This window comes from Ambystoma mexicanum, chromosome 3q (genome assembly GCF_040938575.1).
Source record: "Ambystoma mexicanum isolate Mex_15411 chromosome 3q, UKY_AmexF1_1, whole genome shotgun sequence".
NCBI lineage: Eukaryota > Metazoa > Chordata > Amphibia > Caudata > Ambystomatidae > Ambystoma > Ambystoma mexicanum.
Genome location: NC_090926.1, coordinates 277,818,674 through 277,836,831, shown reverse-complemented (window position 1 = coordinate 277,836,831; position 18,158 = coordinate 277,818,674). Strand labels below are relative to the sequence as shown.

General features: G+C 47.1%; 1 protein-coding gene across 3 annotated transcripts in view; it reads left to right on the top strand.

Annotated features, from left to right (window-relative positions):
• Positions 1-18,158, top strand: part of LOC138582453 (E3 ubiquitin-protein ligase DTX3L-like) — a 484,811-nt gene that overhangs the window by 320,520 nt on the left and 146,133 nt on the right. The gene's annotated exons all lie outside the window — the stretch shown is intronic.

Below are 18,158 nucleotides of genomic sequence, written 5' to 3'. Positions count from 1 at the left end.
AGCACAGCCACTGAGGTAAGATAGTACAAAGGCTACTTTGGTCTGGTTGTTGGGGAAGGCCCCGGGCCTGCATAAAAAGTGTAAACGGCATTGGTTCATAAAAACGGCATATTTCTTGGGATCCCCCGCAAAACGTTCCGGCGGGGCCAAAGGCATGTGTCCAGGTAGATTGATTTGTACCGGGTTATTCGAACCCATTGTTGTAGAAATACCTCCGGAAACAGGTAAAGGAGTGTGCTCTGCCTGGCCCTGCAATAACCTTTTGGCCAGATCATCAGTTCTTTCCTTGGATAGGATTAGTTCCCTTCTGAGAGCATTAGTCTCCTGGCGGGCTGAGTGCACTTCTGCCCGTAATTCCCCTAAAAGATGGGCCAGCTGATCTGTCTCGGAAGTCTCCATAGCGCCCAGGTGGGAAATTGTGGTAAGGCTTCGCGTTCTGTAACGCTCACCTGGTTCCCACGGAGGCGCGGCGTCGAAGGCGCAGAACTCTGAAGATGGACAGGAAGGGCCCCTCTATTCTGGCTTCCCTGGCTCGTTGGATACCGTCCTGTGCGTGAAAAGGGAGTATTACCAACTGTGGAACAATGCTCAAGCCTCCCACTCCCTTCCAACCCTCCACGATACCTCCTCCACGATTCCCCGTGAAGCCTCACCTTAGGGTTTGGAAGGATGAGCTCTCCATCCTGCTTCTGATGCAGGGGCGCGTTGAAACCCAGTTACTTCACTGGATTGAGGATTGATGGGAGTTCAGGTAAGCTTGACTGTTCAGGTAAGGCGCTGTAAAAGTTCTGTTCAAAAGTTCAAGCTTAATAATAATGTTCGTTGTCTAATTGCAGCAAGCGCTAATGCTTATGTCTTTTTCCCCTTAGGGGCCGGGGTTCGGAGTGCCGGAGATATGGCGCCGACCCGAAGTGAAACAGTTCTGGATGAGCGCTCAGGTAATGTCTTTGCATTCGCTCATTCAATGTCTTTGTCTTTTTTCCCCATAGGGGCCGGGGTCCGGAGATGCCAGGAAGCGGCAGGACCCGAAATGCAGTGGGAATAAATCCAACAGGTAAGACTTAAAAGGAAACTGAGCTTTCCTTATTCCTTTTCTCCCTCTCACCTTTGTTCTTGTCTTTTTTCCTCTAGGCGCCGGGGCGTAGCTGAATCCGGAAGATCGCTGCTGAAGATGGAAGCGCCTTGCAAAGGTGAGTAAAATGCAGCGCTGCAGCGATCGAAACGAAATGCCTTTAAAATGATGTCTTCCTTTTCAGGGCCGTTGGAGAAATGACTCGGGATGCAGATTTAGCAGTTAAGGGCTTTTCTTCTCCTATTCTCTTCCTTTCTCCCCTTGCAGGTGTTCCAGGGTGCTGGCAGGCGTGGCTGAAGTCAGGATGCAGGAGCTGACACGGTGAGCGTCCAGCTGCTAGGTGCAGAACAACGCGAAGCATGTGTGGCTGTTCGGGTGGGGTTTAAATAGCCTTGGAAGAAGTTCCTGGTATGTATCCTTCCACCAATCAGGTATGTATCCTTCCCCGACCACACCCGGGTGGTGAAGTAGTCCTACAGGTTAAGTAGTCCCATTCAGGCCTCAAGAGGGCCTGGATGAAGCAGCAAGGTCTGCATCAGGTAAGTGTGCACCCAAGCACTTAAACACATATCCTCTTCTATGAGCCTGGCGCCTAAGGCGCCAGGACTGGGGTCCGCTATGAGCCTGGCGCCTAAGGCGCCAGGACTGAGTCCAAAGGGCCCCGACTTGGGCCCGCTGAGACTTCCCTGGGGAAAATGATGTCTGCCTCTGTGGTTGCTGGGCCCGGCCTGGCTCCTTAGAGGTAGGCATCATGACACATACACCAATTCTTTTTAATTGCATTTTTGATCATGGTACTCTGTACTGAGTAGCATAAACTGTGGATGGTTCACTCTTGTCCTTCACTGTCTCGCTCGTCGAAGGTTTCGTTATGCGCTCTTTAGCTGCCCTTATTTCTGTAGGCTTGTATCCGCTGGCTTCAAATCTTTCACCCATGTTTTCAATTTCTTGTTCACGTGTTGTTTGGTCATTTACAATGTGCTTCACCCTCATCATCTGGCTGAACGGTAAATTCCTGATCAGACTTGGCTGGTGGAAACTCAAGCGGTGGAGCAAGTTGTTAGATCTGTCTCTTTCCTGTATATGTTGGTTAAGTATCTGTTGTTCCGAATCTGTATGTCCACGTCCAAAAAATGTATTTGCGTCTTCGAGATCTCATACGTAAATTGTATCTGCTGATCAATACTATTTAGGTATAAGAAAATATCGTCAATAAACCTGACCCACATGGAGATGTAATTTCTCCATATGGCATGATCCAGAACATAATCCGTTTCAAATGTATGCGAGTTTTCAGAGATAAATTGTAGTAGTGCCAGGATAAATTCTTTGATTGCCTTCAAATCTCCTTCCTTGAGGAAAAGCCACTCTACTGCTTCCATACCTAAATTATGTGGGATAGACGTGTAAAGGCTCTTAACATCAGTAGGGAACATGATGGAATTCTCTGTGTATATGTTGTTTCTCAATTTCTCCAAAAAATGAATGGTGTCCTTTATGTAAGTGCCGGTTTTTTGTATTAATGGTTGCAGCAATTGGTCTATGTATTGTCCAAGTGGTTGTAGTAAGCTGTCCACACCGGAAACTATGGGTCTGTTGGGTGGATTTGTTGGCTGTTTGTGTATTTTAGGAAGTGTATAGAAGTTTGGAATTCTTGGATGTTTATTGGTGAGAAAATATCAAATTTTTTCTCTTATCCAACCTAGTTCTTCAGCTTTTTCCAAAAGTTCTTTTCAGTATTTCTACGGTAGGGTCATTATCCAGCTCTGAATAAACATCGGTATTTCTTAGTTGGTTCATGCATTCATTATGATAGTCTTGGCTATTCATAATGACAAGTGATCCCCCTTTGTCCGCTGGGGGTATGGTTATATCTTCATCACAAAACAAACCTTTTAGTAAATTATATCATTTGGTTTCAGATTTCCATATTTGGATACATTTTTGAATGAAATTTTTTTCAAATCTTGGAGAACTTGTCTATGAAAAATATCTGTAGACGGAACACTTATTGGTGGCATGAAGTTGCCTTTCCTTTTAAATTCTTGCAATTCTTCTAAATCCTTCTCCTTTGTGCAGATTCAAGTTCATCAAAAAATACTTTCAATTTTCGAATCAGTTTGAACAAGTCAATCTTAGTTTCTAACATTGTTGTGCTGTGGGTAGGAGCGAAACTCAGGCCTTTCTGTAATAGGGTCACTTCCATCTTAGTTAGTCTTCTCGATGATATATTCACAACTAGGTTTTCTTCTGTCTTGCTCCTCTGGTCTCTACTCTTTGATTTTCTTTTCCCACGTCTCGTTCTTTTCCTCCGGTGACTCGGCCTAAAAAAACATGTACATGACAGAGGTGGAGGTTGTGACTAATGCAATTTTGATTAATGCAGCTTTGATGTATAACCAATCAGTATACTAAAGATACTATTATGTAGTTTGCTAAACACGTTTTAATAGAATATGATTTGACCTAACTACTAGGTCCGTTGTGACTACCGATATTAAAATATGAGAATCCAAATAATAGTCACTTTTGATTAGATCGAGTAACACTACCCGAAGTAGACTATACACATGCGTGTCAGTAGAAAATGGAGTGTACTACTGGCGCGCAGGCGCAGTAATGAAGTACCCGTGCATCTCGACTAAAATCCTTTATGTCTTTAGTTTTGACACGTTTTCAACCTTTTTGAATGACGCGACTCCTCATGTAAGGATCAAACCATTAGATGCTAGTTTGCAGCACGAATGAATGACAACGTTAAGATAACAGGGCCGAACGCAATGCGCATGCGCAGCACGATAAGTGTTTAAAGACCCACTGAATAACGGCGGCAGCTCCTTTTGAGCTACCAATATGAGTACAGAGCATGGAGTGCAGCAGGTAAGCAAGGGGATTGGAATCGCAATGTGGAACAAGAGAATTAGAACAGCTAGGGGGGCTAATTGTAAGTTTTTGACTTTACAGGTATTGTGAGCTGTTCAGGATTATAAACAGAGTGAAACGCCACCACTCTGGGTACAGAAGTGAGAGAGGTAGAGAATCTAAGTTGCTAATAATGAATAAGTGACGTAATTATGGATAACAACGTGTTACAATGAAATTCTTTTCCGTTTTGTTTTGCTAAATTTCACCTTGGACCATAACAACTACCGGGTATGTATAACTATGAATAACTTGTCGGGTGTTTCTCACAACATGATGGTGGAAATGGGGAATGATTTGCACAACACATTAACATTGTGAAATTATGGGATCTGTTCTGGTAAACTAACAACAGTGTTAATTGCCCTGATGATGGACGAAAGTCCGAAATGCATTGGCTAAAAAATTATGTGACACTGAAGAATCCGGATTGAATGATGATATGCAAATGATCACAGAATGCACTGTGAACTCTTGATTAAAAATTAAAATCATAACTATTGATAAAGAAGTGAGCTGATTATTCTAAACATTGGTTGAAACCCTGGATAGGGTATCTGGAGTTAGCTCATTCAGGACCGAAAGTGATTCGCTCCTACTTTTTGTGCTATTGCTTTACCCTTGTGCCTAGGCTAAAGGATGAGTTCCCATTAATAACTGTAAAAGAATTGAAACGGTGAATTTATCAAAGATAAGCAGTGCCCACCCTACCCCTTGTTCTTGTGATGTTCACAACTTACCTGAAACTCCTGAAGTGACTTTTACCAGTGCTTACCAGGACAGTGACATTTTACATCAGCTCTCCCTAGGTCTTTGGAGTTTTAGGCCCAAAGACTAAAATTGTAGTTTCTCCTAATTTTATCTGCATTTTTAAGGTCCTGTATTACACTCCTGACTATGGGAACACCTTGTTACACTTGTGGCTTGCTTTTTTATTTTTGTCTTTTCTAGGAGTGTAATGTGTCCTTGTGACTAATACTGTAAGTCTAACCTAATTTTGCCTTTTGAGGTGCCCTCTGGGTTTGGTTATTCCCTCTAGAGCTGTATATATTCAATTTACGGTGTGCATTTGTATCAACCGTGTTACTATGTGCTAAAGGGTTAAATATTGTGATTGTATGGCATATTGGATCCTTATAATGAGTGAATGAATGCAATGTTTTACTGTGTCTAGTGCTCTCCTGCCCACCCTCCCCAGTCTATATGTGTAGTAGCTAGCACTAGAAAATTGACTTCCATGTTAGTGGTGGGGGTGGACTGGGTCATAACTGACCAATGCTGTTTTTTTATACTTAGACTGGTTCCACCTTGTGCTGTGTGTACCTTAAGTGCGTATTGTGACCACATATAAATTTATGTGTGTGACTTCAATAAAGTTTACATTTGTTCAGTAAAACAGTGTTTTCTTTGGTTATCTGTGTGGTCTAACTGAACTTTACTACCAGCCTTGCTTCCCCAGCCTGACTGATGTGTCATAGCTTCCACTTTGGAAAGATTTGGCTTCCCTTTCGGTTGACTCACTGTGTCATTATTAGGTTGGATGGTTGCAAATATCTCACCAGCGGGCCGTTTAAAAATCTAAAGAGGGATCCACCAGCCAAGAGTGAAAATAATGGCGACGGTGGGTCCAGGAAGGACAAATAACTCTAGTAAGCAGATGCGGACGACTCGAAGGGCAAAGAGGGGCAGCCAGCCAGCAGGAAACCGCCCCATGGAGGAGTAAACAGTGGGGACGCCACCAGACAAACAGCAGAGGGAGGGTAGTGGTTTCCCACAATGCTTCTGGACAGCGGCAGTTGCACAGCCAAGGCAGTGGTTCAGGAAGACAGTGGTAAAACATCCCAGAATTGGTCCCAGCATGGACATCCCAGCCCATCCGATGTAGAGGACCAAGGAGAGGATGAGGATATCTTCCCCAGTAGGACAGCCAGCAGCCAAAAAACGAAAACTAGAGAACAGGGAATGACACAGGACCCATCAGTTTTGGCAGATCTGGTCATAAAATTGCAGCAGCTTTGTGGTAATAAATCCTCCAGCAAGCAGGTAAGCAATCGTCCCCAATCCCAGCCAAATCCCAGCCAGTCTACGGCCTTCACTCAAACACTCGAGGGCTGCCGTAAACCAGCCCTCCAATCATACAGGGGCTCTCAAAAACAGGTTTTGGTTGACATCCAAACGGGCCAGCCCTAAAAAACAATGAACACCCAGGTCCACCCACAGTGTGTGTATTAGCCTCTCTAGGGCTAGGGACTGGTCTAAACTAGTCCAATCCAATGTAAGGGCACAGGGCCGGGCTCAGAATTCGCCCAGGTTTGCTCAACAGTCATTTTAGGCCTGCCTTGTGGTTTTTTGAAGCAAAGAACCAGACCCCAAAACAAAACAACTGAGAACCAGGCTTAAAAACATGCTTTAGTAACCCAGTGAATACCAACTTTTGTGAAGGCCAATTGTGGGTCGCCTGGGTCACCATTGGTCCAGCATTCAAGTCCCTGGTTTACCAGATCCTTAACTGGACCTGAAACACTTTAAATCACTGGGTTATTTCACTGAGCCATGTTCTCTGAAACTGGTGCCATGAGTACTTATCGGCAGGTCTTAGGTTGGTGGGTTATTCTTGAGACTTCCCCTAATGGGTCCCCTAGGTACATGGTCATGGATTTCTGCAGGTCCCCTTTTACCGTGGTTTGTCATATACTTATGTTGGTAAGAATCTTGCTTTGCTACCTTTCTTCCTGGGGCTTGTGGGTCTCGAACCTGGAACTGGAACTCTTGGTCAGGATCTCCTCTGGCACCCCGTGGTAGTTCCCTGTCTTCTGTGAACCTGTGGGTTAGCATTCAGACTTAACTGACACTCCATAACCACAGCTATACCTACAGACTTCCTCCCATCATATCCTACGAGGAACTTTTAACGCCTTGGAAAACTCCACCTAAATAACTTTAAAAGGTACTTAACTAAACAGTGGCATTCGTCGTGGATTCCACTAGTGGCCAGAGTTTTATAAAGGCTGGAATTTTAGCTTCTACCCCTGATTTTACCTCTATTTTTAAAGTCTGTGTATTAGACCCCTGCTCTTGAAAATGCTCTAACTTATAGTTATTACTGAATCTATTTTCCAGACATCTAATAAGACCTTATGAAACCTGGTACTATTAGACTAATCAAATCTTAACTTTTGGTGTGTAAATGGGCTAAGTTGTTAAAATGCTAAGCTATTTTCTCCCTGTAGGTGCTGTATTTAATGTATGGTATGCATTTGTATAATTTATGGCACTATTCACTAAAGGTATAGGAGTTATTTTGGCTGTTTGGCCTTCTATATATTCTATGTGAAATTTGTATATTAAAGTGCGCATTTGTCAATATCTGAGTGTGTCTTCGGGGGTAACAATTGGGAATGACTGTCCCTCTACCAGCCTTCCTATCACTTGTGAGTGAAGCTCTGTCATAGCTACCTCTTTAGAGAGTTCGGTCTTTCCTTTTGACCGCAAACCTGTTCTGCCATTAGGTAAGATGGTTTTACATTGCTTACCAGAGGGCTGAGTGTTAGGACTGATTTTCTATACGCTCGTTTGGTGGACAGACTGCATCACGCACTGTCATCGGTTGGCAAACCGACCGCTGCCTGGCCATCCGAGGGCCCATTCCACCAGAGCGACCTCTGCGACTACAGCGTTTCTGTCTGATGTGCCCCTGCTGGACATCTGCAACGTGGAGGTCCACGCACACATTCACAAAGTTCTACTGCATCGACAGCAATGGTCGAAGTGTATGAAAAGAAGTAGTGGAACTATGTTCCCTGTTGGCATGCCCCATTCTCCAGAAACCCCATCGCCATGCCCCCTCCCACGGACAATACAAAGCCCCAAACAAATGTGCCTGCTGTTTAAGGGAACGTTCAGTGCAGTGCACTGATGTGCAAGTTTCAACTGCTTTCTATACTTTTATTTTAAAACAATACCATTCCAGAATGGTTTCATTAAGCATAGGAACAGTAAAATGACATTAAAAAAAGTAGAGGAGCACCGCTCCCAACCGCTCACGCCCACTTCAACCACTGGTCGACAGGGATTCCAGGGACAAGTCCAGAGTGGACCATGCAGTGCTACGCAACCTGTTTGCTTGAGGTGAGTCTGTTCCAGAGGTAAGCATTTATTGCTTCTGTTGAGCCTTGGCACCTCCCGTGGTTGTGTAATGTTGTATTACTATGTATGAGATATTCATTAGCATGTGAATCCATGCCAGACCCCATGCTGGAGAAGGTTTAAGTTACTTACCTGTAACTATTGTTCTCCAGCATGGGTCTTGCATGTATTCACATACAAACCCTCCCTCCGACCCCTCTGCAGCTCTGCCAGAGGAGGGGCTTAGGGAGATGACTGTCCTTGGATGGGGGCAGTATGACCCAGAGGACAGTGATTGGTTTAAAGGAGAAATACAGTTTGTAAGTGAAAGTGAAACAGTTTTTTCTTTTACCGAGGATTCCCAGCCTGAAGACAGGGAATATTCATGAGCATGTGAATCCATGCCAGACGCATCCTGGAGAACAAGTAAGTAACTTAATCCTTCTTTTGAGTTCGCACATTATGGAGCTAGAAAGGCCGTCCAACTTTGACGTCATTGGAGCAGGGTCAGCCCAAGCTCCATTGCAAATGTATGGACCCCTCTAACACAAACGGGAATTGAGGCTGAGAAAGGACCCTTGTACTGTGCTGCTGGATGCTATGACTAGCATTGTTGATACTCTGGCCCCTGTGAAATGTTCTATTAGCCGCTTATAACCCTCAGCCTCCTGGTATTCAACTACTCTCAGGTTGCTTAAACATGCCTGCCGCCGCGGTGAAAGCAAATGGCGCATTGACTTCGATCCATGCGCTAAGCAGATATATAAACTAGGTTTGGTGGAGTATCAAGCTGCCATTAAAGATACAAACGCTAATTTATTTGTCAACCATATCCTGACGGCGTCCTGTTCTGCTTGGGAATTATTCTGTTTGGCAAGGGAACTCTCGGCTCCTGTGCGGCCGTTGGCTGTCAATTTGCATACACAAGCTCAAGGGGATCATATTGGCTCCTTCTTGCTGAAAAGATTCGTAAGATTCGGCAGTCCATTGGGGTTGCCCGGCTTTGTCTTTTGAACTTGCTATTCGGCTCATCCTATTACAGGGAGCGACCAAGTCAGTTCATTTCAATTTGAACCAGTGAATAAGAGCATGGTTCTGACCGCTTTATCCAAACTTAGGTCAGCCTCCCTTACATACCTAATTCCTTTGCATTTCTATCCAGGCCTTGCCCGAGGAGGCTATTACCTTATTTTCAGCTGAGTCTGAAGGGGATTGGTATCGCAGGCTATACACTTTTATGGTTCTCATCTTTTTTGTCTGACTGATTTCAGACTGTTTTGCTTCCTCTGTTCAAATTCTCACCGATGGCAAGGCTCTGCTTTATCTCCCTGTTGTTTAATTTGTATCTGCATCCATTGACCAACCTTATCGCTGATCATGGGGTATGCCTTTATAACTACGCAGATGACAAGCAGGTCCTCTTTCGTCTAAATGCCCTGGTGACGGAACCCTCCCTCTAAGCAGAGGAATTGCCGGTCTTCCATTGACAAATGGATGGCCTCGAATTGGCTAAAGTTAAATGGTGACAAAACTGAGGTCCTAGTGGTTGGTTTTCCTACCACTAGGGCCTTGTCGACTAATGTCCTGCCTCTCTGGGCCCTTGCCCTGAGCCTGTGCAAGCGGTTTAAAGCTTAAGGGTGAAACATCTCGCTTGTGGATACAGAGAGGCCCAAATATCCTGTGTGCCAGATGGGCTTTGTCAAGCTGAAAGTGTTGAGACACATTCTTCCCTTTCTTCCTGCCGTGTCTCGGACCAAGGTGGTTACCTCTTCAATCATGGGTTCCATTGATGACTACAATGGAATCTACCTTGGCCAGCCTGCAGTCCTGCTCCAGTGCCTGTAGATTCTACAGAACGCGGTAACTTGACTGGCTCTTGGAGCCCCGAGACTCTCTCACTCTTTGGATTAGCTTTGCCAGCTGCATTAGCTTCCAACTGGTAGCCGGATTGAGTTTAAAATATTATCTCTTGTACATCGCGCCATTCTAGGTACTGTTGCAGAATATCTCTGCTCTAAAATTACTCTATATAAACTGGACAGATCTCTCCGTTCCTCCTCACAAGTTTTGCTTCAAATTCTGAGTCCCTGTAGGGCATGAGCGGGAGGACGATCTTTTACAATACTGTCTCCCACTATGTGGAACTCTCTCCAGATGTACCTTTGTGACACGGTTGACCATCTAGTTTCAAAAGAAATTGAAAACACATATTTTTTGAGTTTGTTACCTTTTTAGAAGCTCTTCTTCCCCTGTCAGTGGTGGCTAGCGCCTCAATGCCCTCTGCCCATAGTTCAGTTTAAATGTTCCACTTAGTTGACTAGGTTGGAAACAACTATACTGCTCATTATTCTTAATTTCACATTTCCCCCATAGGGACTCCTTACCCCTCTACCTTGGCACAGTACCTGAGGCTTTCTGGGACATGTCGTCCAAGGAAGTTTCAATTCTTTTCAAATTATCATGATTTGAACAGTTGCTTTTAAATTACTATTACCATAAACATCAGATGTTTCATATGTTCATAAAGAATGAATAGGGGATCAGGTAGCGGGGGCCTTCCCCTGGCCACATGGGAGGAGACGTTTAGGCTGGGGATCAACGATGACTCCGCAAGATTCATTGCACAAGCTTACCATATTTGGAAAATCTCGCCACTGCAGGGGAGGAAGGCCAAACTGCAAGATCGCCAATGGACAGGCGAAAATCTTGTGTTGCATCCATTTCAAGTAGATGGTACTAATTGACCTTTGGCAGTAATATGCAATGTGCACAAGATGCCATAAAAGTGTCAATTTTCACCAGCCCTGTCTGGACATATCATGCAAGTAACCATAAAGTTATTCAAAATAAAGTTATAGCGACAGAAAGTGCCCTTGCCACACTTAACATAAGTTGATGTGTGCAGGAAAAATAAAGAACTGTACTGTGGAGAACAGAGGTCTTGCACTGATAGCCATAAGGACTGATCAGTGCCCTTAAAACAAATGAATTTAGCAAGGTAAGTGGAGCAAAAAGGCTTCACTTGCGTCCAAAAGTCAGGAAAGGTTCAAATCAATAGCAAAGGTATTGTGTCCCATTGATGTCTATGGCCCTCATTACGACCCTGGCGGAATACGAAAAACGATGGCGGAAATGTAATACCGCCATCGAATACCGCCCGTTGCGATCATGACCCGTCACCGTAAAGTACGATGCGATTAGCGACACCGTAGTGAACGCCAACGCTAACTGCACCAAGTACGCGCACGCGCGCCGTGCAAAACCGCAATATCCGCCATGGCGCAACGGTACGCGAATGCTGACCCCAGCGGACATTCACTTAACGCCATCAAGCATGGCGGAAAGTACCATTCCGCCATGGCGAGAACTACGGCATCGCGAACCAACCGTAATGGCCCTACTGAGTGCCTGTACTCCACTCCCTGGCCACATTGCACAACTCCTCGTAGGCGCAATGCAGTCACACCATGCAACCAGTGAAATGTAGAAGTCACCCATGCATGCCAACGAACAAATGCATGCAGGGGCCCCAAGTGCCCTGTGAGTGGCCATCCACAATTGGCAACACACCATTGCCGTACTGATGCAGCACAGGCATCTGAAGGTGCAAGTACACCAAAATGAACTGAAAATTCCATGACACAAAACAACAACAGTCCCCCATCGCTTGCCACCAGTGTAAATCAACATTCAAAGCAGTAACCTGAGGGAGACTGCACCAGCCCTGTACACATGCCAGTAGTCAAACCAACCATCAGCATAAGCACGTACCACACAACTGTACCCAGAAGCCGGAACCCAATGCAGAACACCTCACAATACATCGCGCCACAAATCGGAATATGCCACATTACTAGCAAAGAATAACGCTACACGGTTAATATCTGAATATAAATTTAATGCACATCAAAATCACCAAGCCCATACAGCCATTTGAACATAAACTCACAAATGATCAGCATTACTGTGGGCTGCATCCGCAATAAATGACCAGCTTCCCCATGTGTGACGCCCTGTACCTTCATGGCACACAGGGGCTACATCAACGTCCAAAAAGGCAACATGGAAGCGCCTAGGACCGCAGGGCCGTCCCATGAAGTAGGCACTAGTCCAGCTGGAAGCTAGGTATGCTGCACCTAGCCACTAGTACTGCGTAAGGGCATGTGGGCCATTGGCGATCGTCCCATAAGATCGTAATGGTGCTCCACTGATTAACTCGAAGCTGCAGGTGTCGACTGTAGAAGCCATCTGCAGGAGTGGCGTACAGATGGCAGCGGCAGAAGGGGAGGAGATACCTGTCACCCAAATGAAAAAAATGATAGTATGGGCATCCGAACTTCATATGTATTACTCACTTCATTCAACACACCAAACCTACAACCATATGCATGCTAGCCCACTCATAAGGATCAATTGCACCCAAAAATCACTTGCAAATTATTACGACACAAATCGAGGTGAATACACGATTTCAAACGAGTGTCTGTGTGCATGCGCCTGTCAGAACAGGATCCATCAGATGGGATCATCAACATGCATAGACACAAGTGATTGAAGGCGCGTCGAGACAGGGAGGGTTCAACAAGGGCAGACAGACGATGGTCCCACTATGGCAGCCTTGCATCACATAGCGCAGGGGAAGGGGATAGATTCCAAATAGCCATGTACATGGCAGACTCCCAATTAAATCATCTTTCCATGCATCCATTCATCATTCCCTCATCCCGTTATGAAAACGCCTGAATATTCACTCACATAACATTCGAAATTTCCATTGAGTCTGTGCGTAATGCAGCCTTCAAAATCCACTGTGCTCCTGCCCGGATTCCTTGTGTAGTGAAGTCACATGTATTTGGGAACGTCCTGCCTTATCGTCCACTACGCTATAGCGCATCCCATTCAAATCATATCAATCATTGCATTCCCGTCATGGGCCCTGTCCCAAGGACATTCAACAATAGAACGTTACATTTCCAGTCAGACCTGTGGGCGTCTCCACGCCACTAGTTGAAAACCGAAAGCGCTGTCCTTCGAATTCCTAATTTGCAACATCACGTCGAAAAGGCATCTGTGAACGCTTGTATTCACAAATACATCTATGCAGTGCGGCTGTGTGTGAAAATGGTAACTGGCCTCAATCACTGATGGGACTCCCCGCCGTCGGTGAACGTCGGTACAGTGCTGCATGAGGGTCCACCGTTGATCGAGTACTACATTCCACTGACCCTTCACAAGTCTGCTCGCGAATGCAAATATAGTATGTGAAACAATGGGACCATAGCAGAATTAACATATAAACCAATATTTCACTGCCATCGGGATTAAAAACATGAATGTAAATGCAAGATGCCATGCGTCGAATTGCAGCGTTGTGTGCGGGACGTGCTCGCACGAAAGGCATTGCAGCTGACACAGGTGGAATGAATCACCACAGGTGAAGGCTATACAGCCTGAAAACACATACATTGCACACCCAACCCCCTCCCCCAACCACACCCACTCCAGAATGCTACCGGCAGGACTAGCGATGTTGGGCCTGGGGGACCTGATTGCACTGCAAGTACTCCAACTTCAAGAAGAAGACGAACGCCAACTACTACAACAACCGGCCGCACAGAGGAGACGCAGGAGGAGGAGGAGAAGGAGGAGGAGGAGGGCAAGGCATGGCCAGCAAGCCCCACCAGCACAGCCACTACCACCACGCAGGCAGCCCGCAATCCCACGCCTTCGAGCTAATCCGTTCAACCTCACAGCTGAGCAGATGCACACCCTCTACCGTTTGGACCGGGACACCATAACCGCCATTGTCGACATGACACACGCTGACCTTGTCAGCATGATAGATAGCCCAACCGCCATCCCACCCCTACTGAAGGTGGTGTCTGTACTCCACTTCCTGGCCACAGGCACCTACCAGCACACAGTCGGACAGTTGCATGGCATTTCACAGCCACTATTCTCACGGACACTATTCCAAGTGCTTGATGCCCTCCTGAAGCACTCAGACGACTACATCACTTTACCACGCTCGGAACAGGAGCTTACAAACACAAAAGTGGGATTCCATGCAGTTGGCGGCATACCGGGTTGCATTGGTGCCATCGACTGCACCCATATGGAATTGGTTGTCCCACATGCCATGGAGGCCCAGTACCGCAACCGGAAACAATATCATTCTATCAATGTACAAATGGTGTGTGACTCCAACAGGATCTTTACACATTGTTCTGCCCGATTTCCAGGATCAACACATGATTCTATGGTCTTGCGGAACTCTAGAATACCACGCTACATGGAGCGACACGCAGGGCACCGATCCTGGCTACTCGGTGAGTCTCATTTAATGCATGAGTATGTGGGGTAGGTGATGCGTGAATGACCTGGCAGGAAGGGGGGGGGGTGCGTACGTAGCAATGACATTCCACAAACATCCTTTGTTGTCCACATACAGGTGATTGCGGGTATCCACTGAAGAGATGGCTCCTTACACCAATCCGGAACCCACAGGACCAGCATGAGGAGGACTACAACCATGCCCACTCACGTACCCGTGTGGTCATAGAACAGGCATTCGGCCTACTGAAGGCTCGTTTCCGCTGCCTCAGCAGGTCTGGCGGGGCACTCCTGTACCGCCATGAGAAGGTGGCAAAGATGGTCATGGCATGTGTCATGCTACACAACATGTGCGTACGTAGGAATGTGGCCATGCCCCCCGACGCAGAACTGCTAGCACCTGAAGATGGTCATGATGAGGGTGGGGATGTGGCAGCACCTCAAGGGGTCCGCGAGGCACAGGAGGCCCGTGAATTACGTCAGAATCTCATAGATGCATGCTTCTAGCACTCACGCCTGGTGGCTGTTACATGGACACGGGACTTGTGGCACTGTGTGTGTCTGGAACGTGCACAATGTGGACTGTACGCCAAGATAGGCCTCGTACACAGAGATCAATGTCCACACATCTCATTGGATGAATATGAAGAATTGTATTGCAGATGTGAAATGACATTACACACCCAATCGACCCGCCACCCAAAGAAGCACAACACACCCCCTCCACCCTCCTACCCCCCCCCACGAACACCAGTGTCCAATGACGCTCATTGTCAGTGGGCAGACGCTATTGCAAGCCCCCTCTCCGGGTATCAGGGGCACCCCTGCCTGTGGAGCGCCGGTTCCTCCCAGATCTACGTTGGGGGCTGCCCTGGACGGAACTTGCAACGGATGATGTCTCTGCCTGTTCACGTCCATGCATGTCCCTAAGGGTTTGTGAGAGCTCAGTGAGCACACGGCGCACAGCGGCAAGTTCGCCACATACGTCTTTGGACGTCGCATGCAGTTCCCCCCTCAGGCTCTCGGTGCTTCTCTCCATTTGTCCCCTCAGGCTCTCGGTACTTCTCTCCATTTGTCCCCTCAGGCTCTCGGTACTTCTCTCCATTTCTGCCCTAAGTGTCTCAGTAGATGTTTCAATGGCTGCCTTAGAACCCCCACATTCAGCAGCATGCTCCTTGAGGAGCGTGGCCAGTTGCTGCTGTTGCACTATCATCTGCTCGAGGGACTGTTGCCTCTGCTGGGCCATGCCCATTTGCGGTGGTGTCACAGAGGGGCTGGACGCCTCATGTTGCCTTGCAACAGGCCTTGTGGGGGTTGGCCAGTCGTCGTCTTGTGGGTGCCCCTGCGTGGTTTCCTCATGGTGTACGGGATGATACAAACAGGGGGATTGAGACAGGTCATGGATGTGTCCTACTTCGGCAGCACCATTTTCTGTGTCGGAGCATGCTGGCATGAATGCAGTGTCACCTAGGGTGCTGCTGCCACCAGAAGCAGTGCCTTCTGTGGCATCCATTGGGGGGACCTGTGGTGCTGCTGTTGTGGACATGCTGGCTGCTGGGGTGCCTGTTGGAGTCCCCTCCAGTGTGCTGCCACTCGATTTGTGCAGCTGCCGTGTCTTGATCCGTGCAGCTGAGGTGGAGGGTCTTTGGCCGTTGGTCTTGGCCCTCTTTGCAGGTGTGCTGGTAGGGGTGTCCTGAAGCTCGTCGTTGGAATCGGACCCTGTGGTGGAGTAAAGGAGGGCGAGCGTTATTCATGGGTCTGTGGTAATTGTAATGGCAATTGTATCACATGCATTGGGGTGGTACCTGGGGGTGATTTGGGTCAGGGCCTTGGAGGTGGTCTCATTTTTGTGTGCATTGGGGATGCAGTTATTTTGCAGTCTGCAGTTAGGGTGTGCATGCTGCACATGTAGAGTGTGTTTTTGGGATTTTTAAATATTTATTTATTTAATCTGACTTTTAAGGGGCGCTGTCATGGCAATGTATGTGGTCGTTCTCCTGGACATGTGTTTCTATTGCACTATGGGGACACATGGTACTTCACATGGTTGGTAATTGTGGATTTGGCATAGTTTTATTTGGGCCACCTACCTGATTCTTCTGATGTCTGCACTCCTTTCTCCATCCCTCCGACTCCCTCTATGCTCTCCATTCCAATGGTGGAGGCACAGATTTCTTCCCAGGGGGTCAACTTGATGGGTGATTCCGATCCTCCCCCGGTAGCTGTGGCAATGTTCCGGTTGGCAGAGAGTATGCTCCGGACGCGTATCCGTAGGTCGTCCCATCGCTTTCTGCATTGCTGTGGGTTGCGGGGTGCGGTCCCCACCGCACTTACCCGCTGTGCCACCAGCGCCCATATGGCCTTCTTGTTCGCAAGTGCCGTCCTGGTCATTTGCGTAGAGAAGACGACGGCAGCATTCTCCTGGAGGGTCTCTGTGAGCACGGTGAGTTCCTCGTGGGAGAAGTGGACCTGCCGCTTGCGGTCGCACGCTTTTTTAGCAACTTTTCCCATATTTATTTTTTTAAATGGGGTGGCTAACGGGTTGGGATGTGTCTCAGGGTCGGATTTTTTATGGTTGTGTTGGGATTCTGATTTTATAGGTGTACGGCATGCTGTTTCCCGTTCCGGCCCCATGTTTTTACTTCCGTTTCCGTATATTTACGGTGACCGTATTTTGCGCTGACCGCTCATTACGGTGACCGCTAAGATGGGTGGCGAAATTGCACCTAGGGCGACGTACGACGGCGGTAAGGGGTGTTTTGGGGTCATTTCCGCCATCGTGGACTTTGCACTTCCGCCATGGCGTAATGCTCGTGCCCAATGGGTCAGAATTAACCGCACTTTCCTCCATCGTGCAGTGGCGGAAACGCTATTTACGCTATGGCGGTCATGTCAGTTACTTTCCGCAAGGGTCGTAATGAGGGCCTATGTGAGGAAAAGCAGCAAAAAGAAGAATCTTTTCCAACAGGGACCAACACCTTGGTGCCGTAGTTGGTCACAAGGTTTCTCAAATGCCCAGTGTGTCCCAATCCTACTCCCGCATGTCCGGTTAAGTAGGTGGTGTCCAGTCATCTGAATCTTAGTCTAATGAGTCCGGACTACTCGACTAAAAGGTAGACTGAAGAGCTTTTTCATTGTGGTATTTGGACGACCTGATGGTGAGCTTGCCTCTCTGGAGGGTGCTCAGTGGTTCTGCATAGGTGGCACAGAAGAATGCATTGTCATCAATGTAGGTGACACAGAAATCATTACATGGAGTGAGCACATGATTCACCAGCCCCTGAATTGTGCCAGATGCTGTCTCTAAGCTAAGGAGCATTATCCTGCTCCATTACAAGCCGTCTGGGTTAGAGCATGAATTCCCCTCCTTGTCTGCAGGAATTAAGGGAATTTGCCAGTACCACATGGTCAAAACGGAGGTCCCCGTGTAGTGAGCTACCTATAGCAGAGCCGCTTGTGAGCACATGGTATGGGGCGAGCATCTGTCTTGGTGACAACATTGATCCCTCTGTAGCATTTGCAAAACATCATTAGCTGTGCCTTTATTCTGGGAGGGTTCAAGCAACCATTGGTCTAACTTCTTGACAATGGTGGCTTGGATCGTTTATGAGATTCTGTAAATCCTACCTTTGTCAGGCAATCTTTTCCAAAGGTCTATGTTGTGCTTGCACTATGTCACTAGTTCTAGAGTCAGGGAGACGGATGA